Raw genomic sequence first — 16,155 nt, 5'->3', positions numbered from 1 at the left:
TTAAAGCAGATAGAAATAATAAGGTTGACAAAGATTTAAATAAGAGCTGTGTAGATAAGCTCTCCATTCTCACCTAGATCAGTGATAAGAGAGGAAATGCACCATGATGGTAGCTGGAATCTTCTAATTTCTTTAAACTGTGTCTTCCCAATTATTTATTTAAGACATGTGTTGAAACACATAAAACCTAAACTTTTGTTTTATTAATTTTTCAAAATATATATGCCTGAGAAGAAAATTTAAGCTAAGAAAAGGAAGGCAGGGAAAAGAGGGAAGGAAAGTAGGAGGAAAAGAATTATGAATAAATTAGCCACTAAAGAAGAATTCCACTGATATACAATTCATACCGGAAATCTATTCCCACCCCCACAAAAGAAAAACCAACACCACACCACCTCCAACCAACAAATTTCTATTAATCATGACACTTACAAACTTGTTCTAAAGATGTATTGTTCCTTTTTCTTCAGAAATAAAACATACAATGAAGTGATTTAACATTTTAAAAGAGCAGTATACAGTGTAAATTAGTAGAAAAAGTCATTTTTACAACTATACAGCAAGCTTAATTTCAGTCCAAATATACATGATATTCAGAAGGAGATCAGGATTGCTTTGAATTACACATGCAATCAGAACATTTCATAGAGCAAATTGTGACTGAAGGCCCAATCAGCATACATAAACCTTGCCCTTTCTTGAAACCTTAAGTGTAGAAGAACAGCTTTTCTTCTCTTCTTTCTGTCTTTAGAATTTATACTGAGGCAGTTTTCCAACAGAACTTGGAACAAACATGCATAACGAAAACTGAGCCTTTCTTGAAACCAGGAGTGATATTTGCAATACAATACATGAATACATTCACTTCAGAGGTAAAATATTATTCATCTTTGCTATTGAAATCATACATTTCAGTAAGAAATGGGACAAACCAAAAGAGAAAGAACTTCTTAGAAATGCTTCAGGTGACTTAAAGAAACATTCCTAAGGAGCTGTCTGGTTCCTGACTAAATACCTGAAGTACCTTACTGTTAATAAATGACATATATAGAAGAAGGGAGTCACCAGTGTTGCACTATATCTGCTTTAATTATTACATAAAGCATATGAAATTGTTAAATGTCTCTGCCATATAACAGATACTTTCATGATTGAAAAGTATTTTAATTACAGGATACAAGTTACCAGTGTTGCACTATATGTACACATTTGCATAAGCAGTTCCATTGTGGTGCATGCTTATATATGTCTTTCTGAAACACTTTCCCTAATTTGCCTGTTCTTTGCAAAGAAACATGCAGGGCCCCACATTATAGAATCTGGCAGAATTCAGATCATTAGAATAATCTATAACTAACCAAGAAATGCAATTATGCAGGAATTCATTTTCAAAGTAACCGTGATTGATATTAAATAGAAAAATATTTTCAAGGACATATAAACTTCACAGGTCAAACTTGATTGTTTGTTCTCAAGGCTGATAAAAAACATTAGAAAAATAATTGCAATCCACAGAGGCATTTGTAGAAATAGACATAAGAGTTTCCACAGATTTTGTGATTTGTAGAATTAGACAAAGAGAGTTTCCACAAGGATGTTTTCCCACTCTTCTGGAGCAATAGCACTTATGAACCAGTTCAACCTCAGCTGCAAGCCAGTCACTTTTGTGTGAAAACTCAGTAAATCCTACTGTTCAATAACAAAAAGCCTGAAGAGAACATGTATACTTAATTTGTTCATGAGGCACAGCACTGTTTCAAACACAGTCAAAGCAGGGTGACCTAGAGCAGGCTGCTCTGGGCAGTGTCCAGTTAGCCAATTTTTATCTGCCTTGTCTGGGTGCCGAGGCAGGTCTTGAGGCATAGGCATGTATCATTCAGGCATCTATGCATAGGAAGAATTTCTTAGAGTGATAAGGGTTTATGATTTCAGTTTGCACCAATTATTCTAGTACTGCTATCTTGAATAATTCCCACTGCAGCAGATCAGCATGTGAATGCACAGGTACTCACAGTAAGAGGTTCGGGGTCTGTGTTCTTATGTGGTTCTTTGAGTAACAGGTGAAGAAAAAGTTGTCACTGGAATAGAACTACAACTGGAATACTGACAAAGAAGAAAATGAGCATCAAAGCTGCAAATACCCTTTGAAATTATTTGTATTTCTCCCTAGTTTTCTTTGGCTTGGTTTTCATGCAATGCCTGAGAGGTGTAAAATCAAAATGATCTAAAAGAATGCATGGGAACTCAGAGGCTTAAATGCTTCATTTGGAAACAATTTCTGAACATTGGGAAAGGCACTCACATTAATTCTTCCGAGCTATGTTCTATCAAAAGATAATTACGATTTTGATCATTATGATTTAGAGTCAGTGCATGTATTTATGGTCATTTTTGAAACACTTCTTTCATACCGACATCAAAACCATTTTCAATGCTGAGGAAACTCTTAATTTGTTATGTCAAATGAACCAAATTCAAAAGCTAATAAAAAAGAAACTCTTAATTTGTTATGTTCTGTGAAATTTCAGAAGCTTGAGGGAGAAGTGCAAAATTTCCAAAAAGTAATGAAAAAGCATATATTTAACCAGAAGCTCCCACCATATGACTGAAGCTGAACAAACTGGGAATAATTTTGAGTGACATTTTTGTTCAGGAATAAAAATAAAATGTCATTATTTTCAGTAATACAAGTTTTTAATGCAAAATCAGTGTTTGTTGTAATGAAAATAGATTCCTCAGCTCTTGCAGGGATTTAGCAGAAGCAGAAGAATAACTAAGAAACCCAACAGTCATTATCTCAAATAATGAGATCAATACAGTTTGGGGTCTTTTTCTTCAATACATTTGGGTTCAGTGATGTTTCTCAGAATACACTGCCGAGAATCGGGAGTAACATGCTGATCTTCACACATGTGTGAGACAGAGATTTGTCTAACATCTTCCAGCTGTAAGACACAGTCTGAGCTTCACTGATCCAGCACGGACAGAATTATTTGACGAGAATCGGGAGTGAGAGCATGTGAAATACAGATCTTCACACATGTGTGAGACAGAGTAGCACTCTGTCTACAGAAAGCAAACCAAACAAGACTCCCTCCTCACCAATTCCATAATACAAGGGGACCGACTTCCCTTCAGGCCCATTAGAGAAAAACCACCTCGGAATTATTCAAACACAGAATACATTAATGCCCATGCAGCCCCAGCCTGAGGAGCGGGGGAGAAGGAGAGAGCCACGTCAATAATTCATTGTGCTGTTGGTGGGAAGGTGCATTCAGTGAGCCCCTGACATTAAATAAATATCCAATATCAGGGAGTATAACCTTGGAAAAGTATACACCAGGGAATATCCCTCCAAACTTGATTGTGTCAGACATAATGTGGCAATGCTACCTTTTCTTGCATCAGACATAGGGTGGAAATGATATGCAGCAGGGATTACACTTTGTTTAAAAGTGAATGGTCTTTGCAACTGAACACAAAGGGGAAATGATGCAGACAGCATTATGGTCTTGAGAAAAAATTTTTTTCATCATTCTCTTCTGTTTAATGAATATGTGGAATTTGAATATTAGTCTAGAAATAATTTTATGCCACTTTCACAGAAACCTGTTTCATTATTTTCTTAATTTTTTAGTGCTCGAAAATGTGGTGGATATCAACCATTTAATTATTCCCAAATACTTTCTCAAATATTTGATTCAAAGAAATTAGGAATTATGCGAGCATCAAAACCACTGAAATTGCAGTATCCAGACAGTGAGTGAAGTGTTCAAGAGATCCTTTTGTTACACATAGCAGAAATATAAACAACACCCAGGACACAAACCCTGGAGGCTTTGGCTAACAAAGGGGCTGACAAAGAGAGCCTGGGTAGATTTATTTTTCTCCCTATTGTCTGAGACTACAGCGTAAGGAGCACAAAAGGTCCAGTGTGGGTATATTTATATGCTTATTTAATGTGATAGTATCCCTTTAAGTAAACTTGTCACAGAAACTACCGGTACAAAGAAAAAATATTTTTTCCAAAATTTCCACAGGAATAACATTACTTGTGAAGTGTGAAAAATTATGTGATTTTCACAATTACCTTGTTGCAAACAGATGAGGATGTTGAAATGGCAAAAGAACTGATTTTTTTGGTCCTAGTTTTATAAACCATTCACTAGAAATAGAACTAGTTTTTTCCATCATTAGCAAATTTGCTTTTTTTGGTCCTATTTCCAATATATGAAGATAATTTCTCCTGAAAAAGGCTAGGTTCATCTCCTAAAATTTTTAGTTTTATTCATTATGAAGTTGCATAAAATAAAAAGGTGATGAAGAAAGATGTAAGGATGACTGTAAAACCACTCTAGTTCTATTATCCTGCTAAAATTCACTGAATTATTACATTACAATTCATAAACAAATTACAATAGTCATTTAACTGTCTGTGAAATTAAGCAGTATTTTCTCTATCAATCATTGTGTTTTCAAAATACACTGTGCATCTGTGTGTAGCTATGAAATATTACCAAAACCTCATTTCCTAATAGAGTTTAATTCCTGCGCTGATTAAAAAGTGTCTGTGAAATTAAAGCACGTATTTGTGCCAAAAAGGGATCCAAGATCTGGCAGATCTACTGTTACAGCTTCTTTCTGCTCCAGAAGATTTCCCTGGCAAAAACATGTTACAGCCCATGGGGACAGTGACGGTGACCATCACACAGATTTACTTTGCAGCACAGCAACAGAGAAACTTAACCCCAAAAAGCTCCTGAGCCCTTTCCCTAGTGCTGAGCACAGTCAAAACAACAAAGAAACCCCAATTAGCTCCTGAGCCCTTTCCCTAGTGCTGAGCATTGCAACCATGAATCATTAGAGAAAGTGGTCTTCAAATAGAGAACACTTTTTCCCTTATTTATTAAATATTATTTACAGCTCTATGATATCCTAGAATATACCCCAGGCAAAGCCTACAGAAAATGGTAAAATGTCCAGCACAATGGAACACAAATTGCCAGCAGGCTACATGTATGTTAATTTTCTTCTAGGTACTTTCAACCTTTACATTCCTCAGATGACGGGAGTCAGACACATATACTTAGCTACTGCAGAACTATATGAAGGCCTCAGCCTCACCATTTTTTCAGTGCTGCAAATTGGATCTGTACAAAAGAGCAATAGAAATAACAATATTTTAAAAGCTAATAAAGCTTCCCAAAAAATCTTCAGAGTCAAGAAATGTCTCCAGAAGTCCTCAACAAAGTTTAAAACATTGATCCCACCTTTCCAAAAAATCTCTTTGATTTCATATCAAAAATCTTTATATGTCATGGAACTTTCAGGTATGACAGTAGGGGTGAGGGGGGTGCTTCCCAATGCTTAGACATGCATCGTCCTATTCATGTCTACTAGCATGAGTTCTGAGGATGGGAAATGGAATGCAGATGATGAACGCCAGTAAAATACAAAAAAAAATATTTGTGTCTGAAATGCAGCTTTAGTTATGAACATGCAGTTGACAAACAGGGATTTCCTCAGTCATCAGAAGAGTAGAAAAATAATAGCATTTATAAGTTACATTGTAAGCAATTATTAGTTTAATGGGACTTTTTCATAAGATTTATTATTAGTGCAAGGAGAACAACAGAATTTTGCTGTGAGGATGAGACTTAAGGCAGTAGCATAGTCCTTTTGCTTCCTTCCTTCTGAGTTTAAGGAGTAAGCACTGCTCCAAATGCAAAGTTTGAATGACTTTTGTTTGGCAAGGAATGTTACTGCTATTCTGCAAGGCTTTTTAAAATACTTACTGCTGCTAACTATAGATGTTCTTCTCAGAAAGGCTTCAAACATTACTCATTGAAATGAGAAGGTCAAGCACTATGTGACTGTGCAGTGCATTCAGTCCAGCAGGGCCTAGAACACTGCACTGTGGTGCAGAGCTCAGGGTGAGATCAGAATATCCTCATTACTAATTACCATTTAATTATTGTTTTTTATTTTTTGTAAGTTAAGAGTTTCCTGGGCCTGGAAAATGTTTAACAGATTTGTATTTTTAAATTTATTTTCTCCTTGAACTGGTTTTGCCAGGTGTTTCCTGGAGCCTCAAGCTTCTGTTTCTTTTTCACTATTAATTTCCCACTTACTCTCAGCTGTGGAACAGGACTGCACTCAACAGCAGTCACTGAACTTTCTCCCTAGATCCCGAAAAATATCAGCTGCTGCATACTGAGAGCTTGAAAAGTGATCTGCAAACTCAGGAAAGCCACCCCTTTTTGTGCCCCGTGTATTCTTTTCAACAAAAGAGCAGATACTTGCTGGCAGGACACATCCTGGATTCGGCTGATCAGTCTGTGAGCCAAATTGCAGTGGTAAGGGAAACATTTCCAGACACAAAAGAAAGTTCACCCTCACACTGCAAAGACAAAAAAGGCTTCATGGCAATCCAAACCCTGGATTTTTCAAACCCTAATGCATGTAGGACAAACACGATGCAGTGGGGATGCATCTGTAGTTAAACAAGTGTAAATTAGAGCTCAGCCTAATTCCTCCAAACTGCATGTAGGACAAACAAATAGCACATAATACATTATTCACATATAATGCATCTATTCTCCTCCATTAGTGTTACTAGAAAAAGTATAAATAATGTAAAGCAGGACTGGTCTTGGTTAGAGCTAAGAGACCCAAATTGTATCATGTTAACTCACTTTCTATATTAAATATTTACAAAAAAATGTTCAGGAAGGTGTGTGTAAATTGTTTGGAAACCCTCTTACATTCTCTGCTTTTTTTTACTGGGAGCCTCCCAAATGAAAGGATTTCTCTCTTAATTTCTGAAAATAAGAAAGATTGGGTAGAGAAAAGGCAAAAAGGATTTGGTGCTAAGCCAGCATACAAGGAGAAAAACAAAACCACTGTGCTGCAAATTTTGGCAGCATCCACCCCTAAAGTGTCTAATTCAGACATTCAGGAGGCTGAAAGTTATAAATCATGCTGTGTGGTGGTGGTATATTATTGTCATTCTGTATATTCTTGGGGTCAGAGACAAGAAGACAGAAACAATCAAGTCCACCAACTGTTATTTAAGAGACTGAAAGTTACTGTTGAGGTAATTCTACAAGGAAAGTTGCAGCTCCTCTTCCAGTGTGGAGGGTATATGACAGTGTTTCACAATAGCAAGGTCGAGACAAAGGAAATTGGGGAGTCAGCAACTTCGGACAGCTTGTCTACTTTGAACTCCAAGCTCAAAAGTAGCAACAATTTATGTGTTAAATATATGACAATGTATACTTGGGTAACCACTGATAATGAAGGTCTGCTACAAAATTGTGCTTCTAATTTGGTTTTCAGAATTTTCTAGGGCTGTGGGAAGGGGAATGGAGCATATATGGGACTGCATCAAGGGAGGATATTGAGGAGTACCAGGGATTGCTAATATTTTTGCTATATCCTTATCTGCTTAGAGTAAATCCCCTGCCTTAAATCTACTAGAAGAGTTTTTCCCTTAAAATTTTTTCTTGCACACACCATAAAATAGACATCTCATGCTCTCATGCTAAAACAGAGAGCTAGAGGACTAATCTTCCTTTTTTTTTTTTTTCTTGTAAATGTCTGGGGTTTTTTTCTGCTGGGGATTTGTAGGCACATGGACTTAAATTATAGGATGATATTTTTCAGAAGACCTGAAAAAGCAGCTGTCTTTTTGTATGTTTATTTCGTCTGTGTTATTTCTTTGGCTCAGAGCCTGATATGGGTTGTGATTCAGGAAGCTGTCAAAAAGGTATATAACTCAATTCTTAGATTTCAGTCTTTAATTATAAGTAATGGAACCTAGTTAAAGGGCCAGATACCTATTTACTCATCTTGTTGCTTCAGGCATTTAGCCCACTGAAAGCCACTTTCCATGTAGGCCATTTAATTCTGTGATAATAACAGAGATGATATTGATCCACAAGCCAGTGTCACTTCTATGCTCAGGCAAGGAGAGAGCTGGGCTCAAGACTTGGAGCACAGCCAGGCAAAAACAAAGTAATGCGCTTTTGATATCAAAACAATACCTTAAAAACTCACTAAAGTAAATTATGGTCCAGGCAAATGGTTGGATGCCCACTAACAGAGAGTGCGAGTTCTCAGAATCATTTATAACTTCATGGTGATTGGCCCTGAATAACTCAAGGACAGAAGTAATTGACATGAAACTTTTAAAAATTAATTTCACCGCATATGTTACCCTCATCTGTTTGATATTGCTCATGTCTTTAAATCTCTGCTCTTTTGTCCCCTTGCATATATCAATTAAAGATAGTGTAATGTCTATTTGGTCCCAAGCTGCTGTTTGTATATGTTGTACATCATAAAAAAACGAGGGAAAATTGCTAACATTTACCTCAATAATTCTAGAAAGAGACTTGGCAGAATTAAGCTCTTCAAAAACAGTCCATACCCAACAAAAGGACCAGGCAGATGTTTGAAGAGTAGATATGGGCAGTGCCCCCAGCTGTGCCATATGCAGAAAACACTTCTGTCACTTGGCAGAAACTCAGCAGCTGCCTGTCTTTCATTCCCCACAGCACAGGGTGATTTATTCTGTAAGGGATGCAGTTGCCATTGCAGAGAGTCCCCTGCAGAGTGTTTGCAAAGGTCACCCCTTTCGAGGATGCCCAACAGTGTCACTGCTTTCCAGTTTATTAAATAAATAAGCTACAGGTCCTAGTTTGTTTCCAGAGTAGGTAGATATAATATCATTAAGATATAGCACATTTAAGTAAAATATGTCTAGCAAATAATTTTTTTGAATCAGGGGCACGTCTCATGTGAAAGAACTACAAAATACCTATTTAAAAAAAATATGTCTCACACTTTCCCTTTCTGTGAGAAACTAAATGCCAGTGACTAGCATTTTGTATAAGCTCATGCATTACTAAGCATATACATTTTGCCGTAATGAAATCTTTGCTTTACCAGGAAGAAACCTAACCTGTTAACTGGTGTCCAATGGAGCCACTAATCATGTACTAATTGAAATAATAACCTGTTAACTGGAGTTCCTGTCAATTGTAAAAATCCTTATAAAACCCCAACCCAAAACTTAAAAAGCTCTTTTCATTACTTCAGAATTTCTATATTGTGTTTATGATGTAATTTTATATCTTGTGTTAATTAATTTTTTCATTATTACAATAAACAGATCTCCCTCCTAAGAGCTGTGCAGTAGAGTACGAGATGCTTTTGACAAGCATGACCACTGCCATGTGCTCATCAGAACCGAACACTGAAACTTCCAAGATCACCATCCACATCCCTACAGCTGCTCTCCATACTGTCTGCAGCTTGTTAACAATTTGGGTTCAGAAGGTTTATTCCCATTTGCAAATTGAGCCATGAGACTGGACACAAAGTATCTTGATGTACTGGACATGGAAAATGAGCAAATACCTGTTCGCAAAATGTTTTTATTATTTATTGCTTTAATTAAAGCTACCAACACTGTGTTAAAGACAACAACAACTGAAATTGAGTCAGTGTAAACAATTCACCCTGACCCCTCCACAAACTTGGACAGAGACCTGGAGAGTTTCAATTAAACAGCCTCTTACAGTCCAAGTTTTTGACTCTGCATGGAGGTCAGTTCCTTCCTCACTGGGAGGCAAGAACATCAGGCAATGAGAGCATCTTTTCACATTTAGAGATGTACACATATATTAATAAGATGCCCCTCAGCATCTGCAGCTTAAAGTCTCCTATGTCATCAGGTGAAATGTAATACTCTCAAGAAGACCTTGCACCCTCTCTCTTGTCCTGTCATCAGGCATCATACTGTTAAAATGTTGAGCAGGTCATGTTCCTTCTAACAAGGCTGTGAACCACACAGTGAGGGGCATCTGCATGCTAGGAAGGGTGGAGGGAAACAGACTCTCCTTATTGTTTACTGCCTACACAGCTGCTGCCTCATTTATGAATTGTACATGTTTGTAAATTGCCGTGTTTGTAAGTGAGGTTTATTGCCATTTAGAGTCTACAGTGATGCAGCAATTTAGCATTTTGCTGAAGCTTTAAAGTTACCAAACATCCATAAAAAGTTACCTGGGAGGGAATTTATGAGCAGGAATTGCATTTTGCAAAATTATTAAAGTTACCAAACTTCCTAAATATGTCCCTCTTGTAATTACTGGGCAGCCACTGCCTCAGGATAAATCTAGTAAGAGTTTTTGGCATGAACCTCTGACACACCCTTTAAGTCACTTTCCTGGTACTCAAAACCACTGTTAAGTCTGTAGCTGGGTTCAAAGATCACTTTTTAAATTCGGGTAGGGAGTATTTGTTCCCAGAGTTTATGTGGGAAGGTCACAGCTATCCTGACAGGCTTGACTTTCACTGAACTAATTTTTAAAACAATACAGGAGGATTCTGTTACTTCTCTTGAATGGTTATAAGGTATTTGTTCCCAGAGTTTATGTGGGAAGGTCACAGCTATCGATACAGGAGTGTAATTTTTTGTAATAAAACCAAAAACAATACAGGAGGATTCTGTGATCCCTGAATGACCAATGCTATGGGGAGAAAAAGTGCACCACTGCAGGCAAACAACCCACCATATAACAGGAATCTTTAAACTAGCAACGAACAAGGATGAATTTTGGAAGTGTTTCAAAGAGAGAACCAAATATCAAGTTTTGGACTTCCTAATGTTTGTTCTGTTTCCCAATATGTGTAGTAAGTCCCATTATTATTGTTATTTTAGTCCACTGCTGAAGAACAACTTAATAAAGGAACAGCATTGGAGGCAAATCTTTCCTCATCTGTCATTCTTGTTCATACATTTCTGCTAAATATATCTGCAGTTGTTGGAATACCAGTTTCTAAGAAAATTACAAGTCTAACTATTCAGTTAACCCAACGTTATTTCTTTAATGGCATTGTCTGATACAGAGTTCATACATTTCTGCTAATTAGAAATAATTTCTAGCTGTGCTTCACTGAATAGGATTTTACCTTTTGTTACACTGGGAAATCACTTTTGCCCTGTAGCGCAGGACATCTGCATAGATTTAAGGATTCTTTCATGCTAATTAGAAATAATTTCTAGCTGTGCTTTAATATTTCTCCTATTGCCAAATTTATGGAAACTATTACACAGGTTTTCAAGTCATATCAAAAAATATATATTATAGTATGTATTTTGGGGATTTTTTTTCTCTCTGCTGCCACAAAAGGTTATTGCTGACAGCTTTATACAAGCAACTGTATATGCTTAGACAGGATTTAAGGTCTACAAATGTATGTTAGACAAGTATGTATGCTCTACCTAGAAAAAAAAAAGCACAATGCTCCTCAACTACACAAAAGATCAGAGAAACAAAGCCTGGACTGCGACTTTCCTCCAAGATCCTATTTGCACAAGCCCTGTCAGCTGCTTCTTGTGCATACATAGGACTGCAGAGGGTGCCAAGCCCTTTCACACATCAGGTGAGCAGAACTTTGTGTTCAGAATTAAAGAAGGAAAACTGAATGACAAAACCACAAAATATTTTGTGTTCTATGTATACCAACTTTCTAAGATTTTTTTTCCTATGACTTCTTGTTAGATTCAGAATTTGTTTCCAGAGCAGCCTGTGAGGCTGAGGATCATTAAAAGTTTCTGCCAGCACTGGGTGAGAAATATATTTTTATTTATAGGAATAGTATGTTTCAAAATCTTCTGTATTCTTCAGCAGACGAGGAAAAAACCCACAATGCTAAAATGTGGAAGAGTATCTGCATATGAATTCCAGCTTACCAGAGTTCATCAGAAGGCAAAGAGATATCTGAAAAATCTTAACACTAATCAATCATCTAAAATCCCGCTAACAATACTACAGCTTACCAGAGTTCTATCTTCCTGCTCAGATAATGTATTAGAAGGAAACTAGGAAGAATCTTAACACTAATCATCATCAAATCACCCCAAGATAGCTCCCTGGCCTTCCTGTTCTAAGTCAGCCAGACCCACCTTAAAGCTACAGCAACCATTTTTGGGGCATAAAGCAGATGATCAGGGAACACCTGGGGAGTGAGGCTTTGAAAAAACCTGCCGAAGAGCCCAAAGGCTCCCCCCTCCCCAACTAACAAAAAGCCAAGCTAGCCAAGTAAAAAAAAACCCCGACCACACGGCACGCTGGACGAAGGATTGCTGCTGCAGCCTCTCCAAGGCCAGGGAAAGGAAAAAAAACTTCTTGCTTAAGTCGCTCTCTCTGATCTCAGACCAAAACCAAGCCATCCAGTTCACTTTGAAAATGCTGCGGGGCAAAACGGAGCAGCCCCTTGCCTGTCCTGCCGGTCCTGGCCAACTCTTCTCCTGCCATAAAGCAGGTGGGTTTGGTGTGCTTTTCTCTCGCTGGCTCGGCTTTTTTCTGAGAGCTGTCTTAATAATTCATCTATAACACTGGTGAATCTCTGGTGTTGGTCCCCTCTTCACAGCAGATGTAATATTATAACTCATACTATAACCCATAATCCATACAACATACAGTGAAAGCCAACATCATATAAAAACTAACCCCACAACCAGACCACCCCAGCAACCATTAAACAATTCTTAACTCTGGCTGGCAACAGCCCGGCCCTTTACAAACCCCACAGAACTGATGTTACAGCATACAGCTGTGGCCCTCAGGGTCCTCATTGATTGGTTCTATTCCTTTTATGGTGGTGTCTTCGAAGCATGGTTTTGCATAGTCTTGCCCGCTTGTCAATCTTTTGGGAGCCTGCGCTTTTCTGGTGCAAAATGGCGATCCTGCCTTTTATACCCTTGTGGTTGCATCAGCCTGATGCATATTTATTAAACAGCAAAGCAAAAGAGGACAGCGCTGGGAGCATGGCTGGGTGCCAGAGGCTCACCCATACAAACGACCCAGATCCGATATGGAAATGAGTTATTAAAATTTACTGAGAACTCAATAAGAAAAAAAAACCGAAAAGGTTCACACAGCAGCTCGGGCAAGCAAATGGGAACCTGGTTGTAAAGAAAAAAACCCGGCCATGTTGTGGGGAGAAAAATGGCGGTGGCTTCTGTCTCAGGGACTTACCACCACTGCCTCTCCCCCTCCACCCCCTTCAGAATAAAACCCCAAATTGTCAAGGACAGAGTGCCCACACAGCACGGGAAAAGGTAAATAAATGGTAGATATTGAACTATCAGACTACCTTTCTGCGTGAATACTAGGGGATGAAAGTGAAACCCCTTCCCCCATTAATTGACAACAGGGGAAAAACACTCTGGAATAAGTGTTTCCTCTAAAAAAAAAAAAAAAGTTCCAACAATATTTATCAGGTTTGGTATGATTTGTGGGAATGGCTCCTGTCTCAGTTTAGAGACAAGTTGGGCACTCCAGATCAGAAAGGATCTGCTGTAGTCAGGGAGGTCTGGGTATTAAGCTCTGTACTCCTGTTTCACAGCAAATGCTGTCTGCATTTTACCTTGAAACATCAAACCAGCATGTGTGTGTGTCAGGAAGGTAAGGTAAACAAGTGAAACCAGTTTCCCAGTAAACTGGCAAGCAGTATGTAACACCAACATCTGCTGCTCAGCCAAAAAGGCCTCATTTCCTGTGTGCCAATGACAAATGTGCTAAAGCCTTGTCCTGCACTGCCAACCACAGCACTGACAAGGTGCCATCTTTACAAACAACTGCAGGACTTAATCACAAAACCCCCTTACTCTGCCTGAAGCAACACACTTGGCCGGTCCAATAGTATACTGTCTTCTCCATGCAGTCCCACAGCCATGGTCACATTCACCATTTTATAATTTAACTGATGCAAATACATGTGCAACAATATATGATCTCCTTGGAATCTCTACCTCATGAACTAAGCTAGTTATCAACTTATATCAAAACAAGATTTGATCATTAATATAATCCAGAAAAAGGGATGGACCAATTGGTCATGCTAGCTTGTTCCTTGCTCAAGGAGAAGTTTAAATTATGCTGTTTTTCTGTGATTCCAAGGTGGTTGAACCTTGCTGTTGAACCAGATGTTGTTATAGTTGGTTGTGCTTTGACTGCAGGGTTAAACTAAATGCATCTAGAGGTTTCTTCCAGGTTATGCTCCCTTGGTGTCTTCCAGTATACCCTTAACCAATCTGGAAGGTTAAAGAGCTTCATCTAAGCTGATCTTCTCACAAGTCCAGGTCTGGCCTTTCCATTCCACTGACATATAATGAGAAAGACTGCAAGATTGTTACCCATACTGAGCACTATCTACCTCAGGCTAAAGAGCTTCATCTAAGCTGATCTTACCTTAGTTAAAAGTCTTCTTATATAAAATTTGACAACCTAGATGGTTAATGATATCAGACAAGGCATGAAGTGAACTAAGACTCAGTTCTGTTAAGCAAGTCTCTCTGTATGAGCTTCAAAAACTCAGCAAGGCCTCCTAACAGGACAGCACTGTGTAGGCGACCTGTATAGAGAGAATAAAAATGGGCTAAACTTGTAGGTGAGAAAGACAGAGACTCAGGAAAATACAATTCATAAAAGGGAACCATAAAACCCCCTGAACAGCTTTAGGAAGTGCTGCAGCCAAGGTAAGAACATTATCATCTACAAAATCTGTGTGCCTGCTAGCCATATACTGCTTGAGTACACTAGCAATCTGCAGGAAAATGTTTTCTTTAAGTGCCTTTAAATGAACCACACTGAGAAAATATCACGCAAGAGTCAAGATAAACTGAATATAAAGAAATTACCCAAGCAATCTCCTTTCACTCAAGCAGTTATAATTTCTCCTTTTGACCATTTCCCTGTATTAAAAATGTACATTTCCACTGGCCAGGTCAAATTCACATGATTATTTTTCAGAGCAGAAATGCACTTTAAAAAGCCTATCCAGTAATGCATAAAATCTCAAATGTAATTCAGTCTCTCTACCTCAGCAAAACTCTCTTAGCTCTGTTTTTTGGTAAACTTATGCATCCATGTCATTTATTCTTAGCTGTAACAGGTGCCATCCTCAATCCACCTTCACCAAAGTGTTGTTCCACCTGTTTGTATCTACAGTGTACGTATGTGCAGCACACATCTAGACATGTAAGAATTTACATGGCGAGAGAGAAAAGTCTCTCACGGACTTAGAAAATAGCAAGAAAATCCTTGCTAGCAGCATTACAAGACTTTTCAAGGTTGCAGGTGGCTTGGTTGTTTACATTCCCTGCTACCTCTTCTGCGGGTGATTGGCTAAAATCCTAAAACATCCATTGTCAAAATATTTTTCTACTATACCATAAACCTGTCTTTCAAAACCGAGACAATAGTCTAATTGGACAAAGGATCAGCCACCCCTTGGGTGGAGGGAAAAGGGCTTATATCTGCCACTTCAAGAACTGTTATTCCTATTTCCCACATCTTTGCCTAAAGGCCCTTGATTTCAAAATATAATAACTTGGAGGGAAAAGGGCTTATATCTGCCACTTCAAGGGGGGCCTCTGCCTTAGAGTAAAGAACTGTTATTCCTATTTCCCACATCTTTGCCTAAAGGCCCTTGATTTCAAGATTGCTGTTACTGCCATAGTTGTTGTTGTTTTGTTTGACTGGTTATATACATATATATAAGCGGAACTGCACCCGAGGGGAAAGGGCCTGACAGCTGAGAAGGCTGGCACTGGGTTTGTCGGGGGAACCATCGCACCTGCCCTGCTCACCGGGAGCCGCCAGCGCCCCTGCCGGCTGCGATCCCAGGGCACCAGTGCCGCGTGTTTCCCGAGCTCGCTCCGGAGCGCCCCCTGCAGCCGCTGAGAGCCCGGGATCAACTGCCCAGGGGTTTGTGAAGCCTTTGTTCCATCCCTCCCGGGGATACATCTCGTCTGCCACCCGGGATTTGCGTTCGTCCCTGCCGTTCCAGCCTGCTGTTCGCTACGCTGTAGCCCTGCTCGCCCTGCCTGCCTGGGCCTCCGTGGGTTTTTTCCCATCTGTCCCTGCCCTGCTGGAGACCGAGCTGTGGCTGCCCTGCTCCGCTGCTGCTTCGAGCTTTCCTTTCTTTTGGCCGTTCTTTCTTCCTGCTGGAAGCAACGCCGGGACCCCAAAAGCCGCTTTGGGGGCAGTTCGCTCTGAGCGTCCAGAGAGAGAAGCTGCAGAGAAAGGAGCTGCTGCTTTAAGAAAGACAAAAAGGGGAGTGGGGTGGGCCTGGCTA

Source organism: Corvus cornix, chromosome 23 (genome assembly GCF_000738735.6).
Source record: "Corvus cornix cornix isolate S_Up_H32 chromosome 23, ASM73873v5, whole genome shotgun sequence".
Classification (NCBI taxonomy): domain Eukaryota; kingdom Metazoa; phylum Chordata; class Aves; order Passeriformes; family Corvidae; genus Corvus; species Corvus cornix.
The sequence above is the reverse complement of the archived record's forward strand: the minus strand, read 5'-3'. Positions refer to the sequence as shown.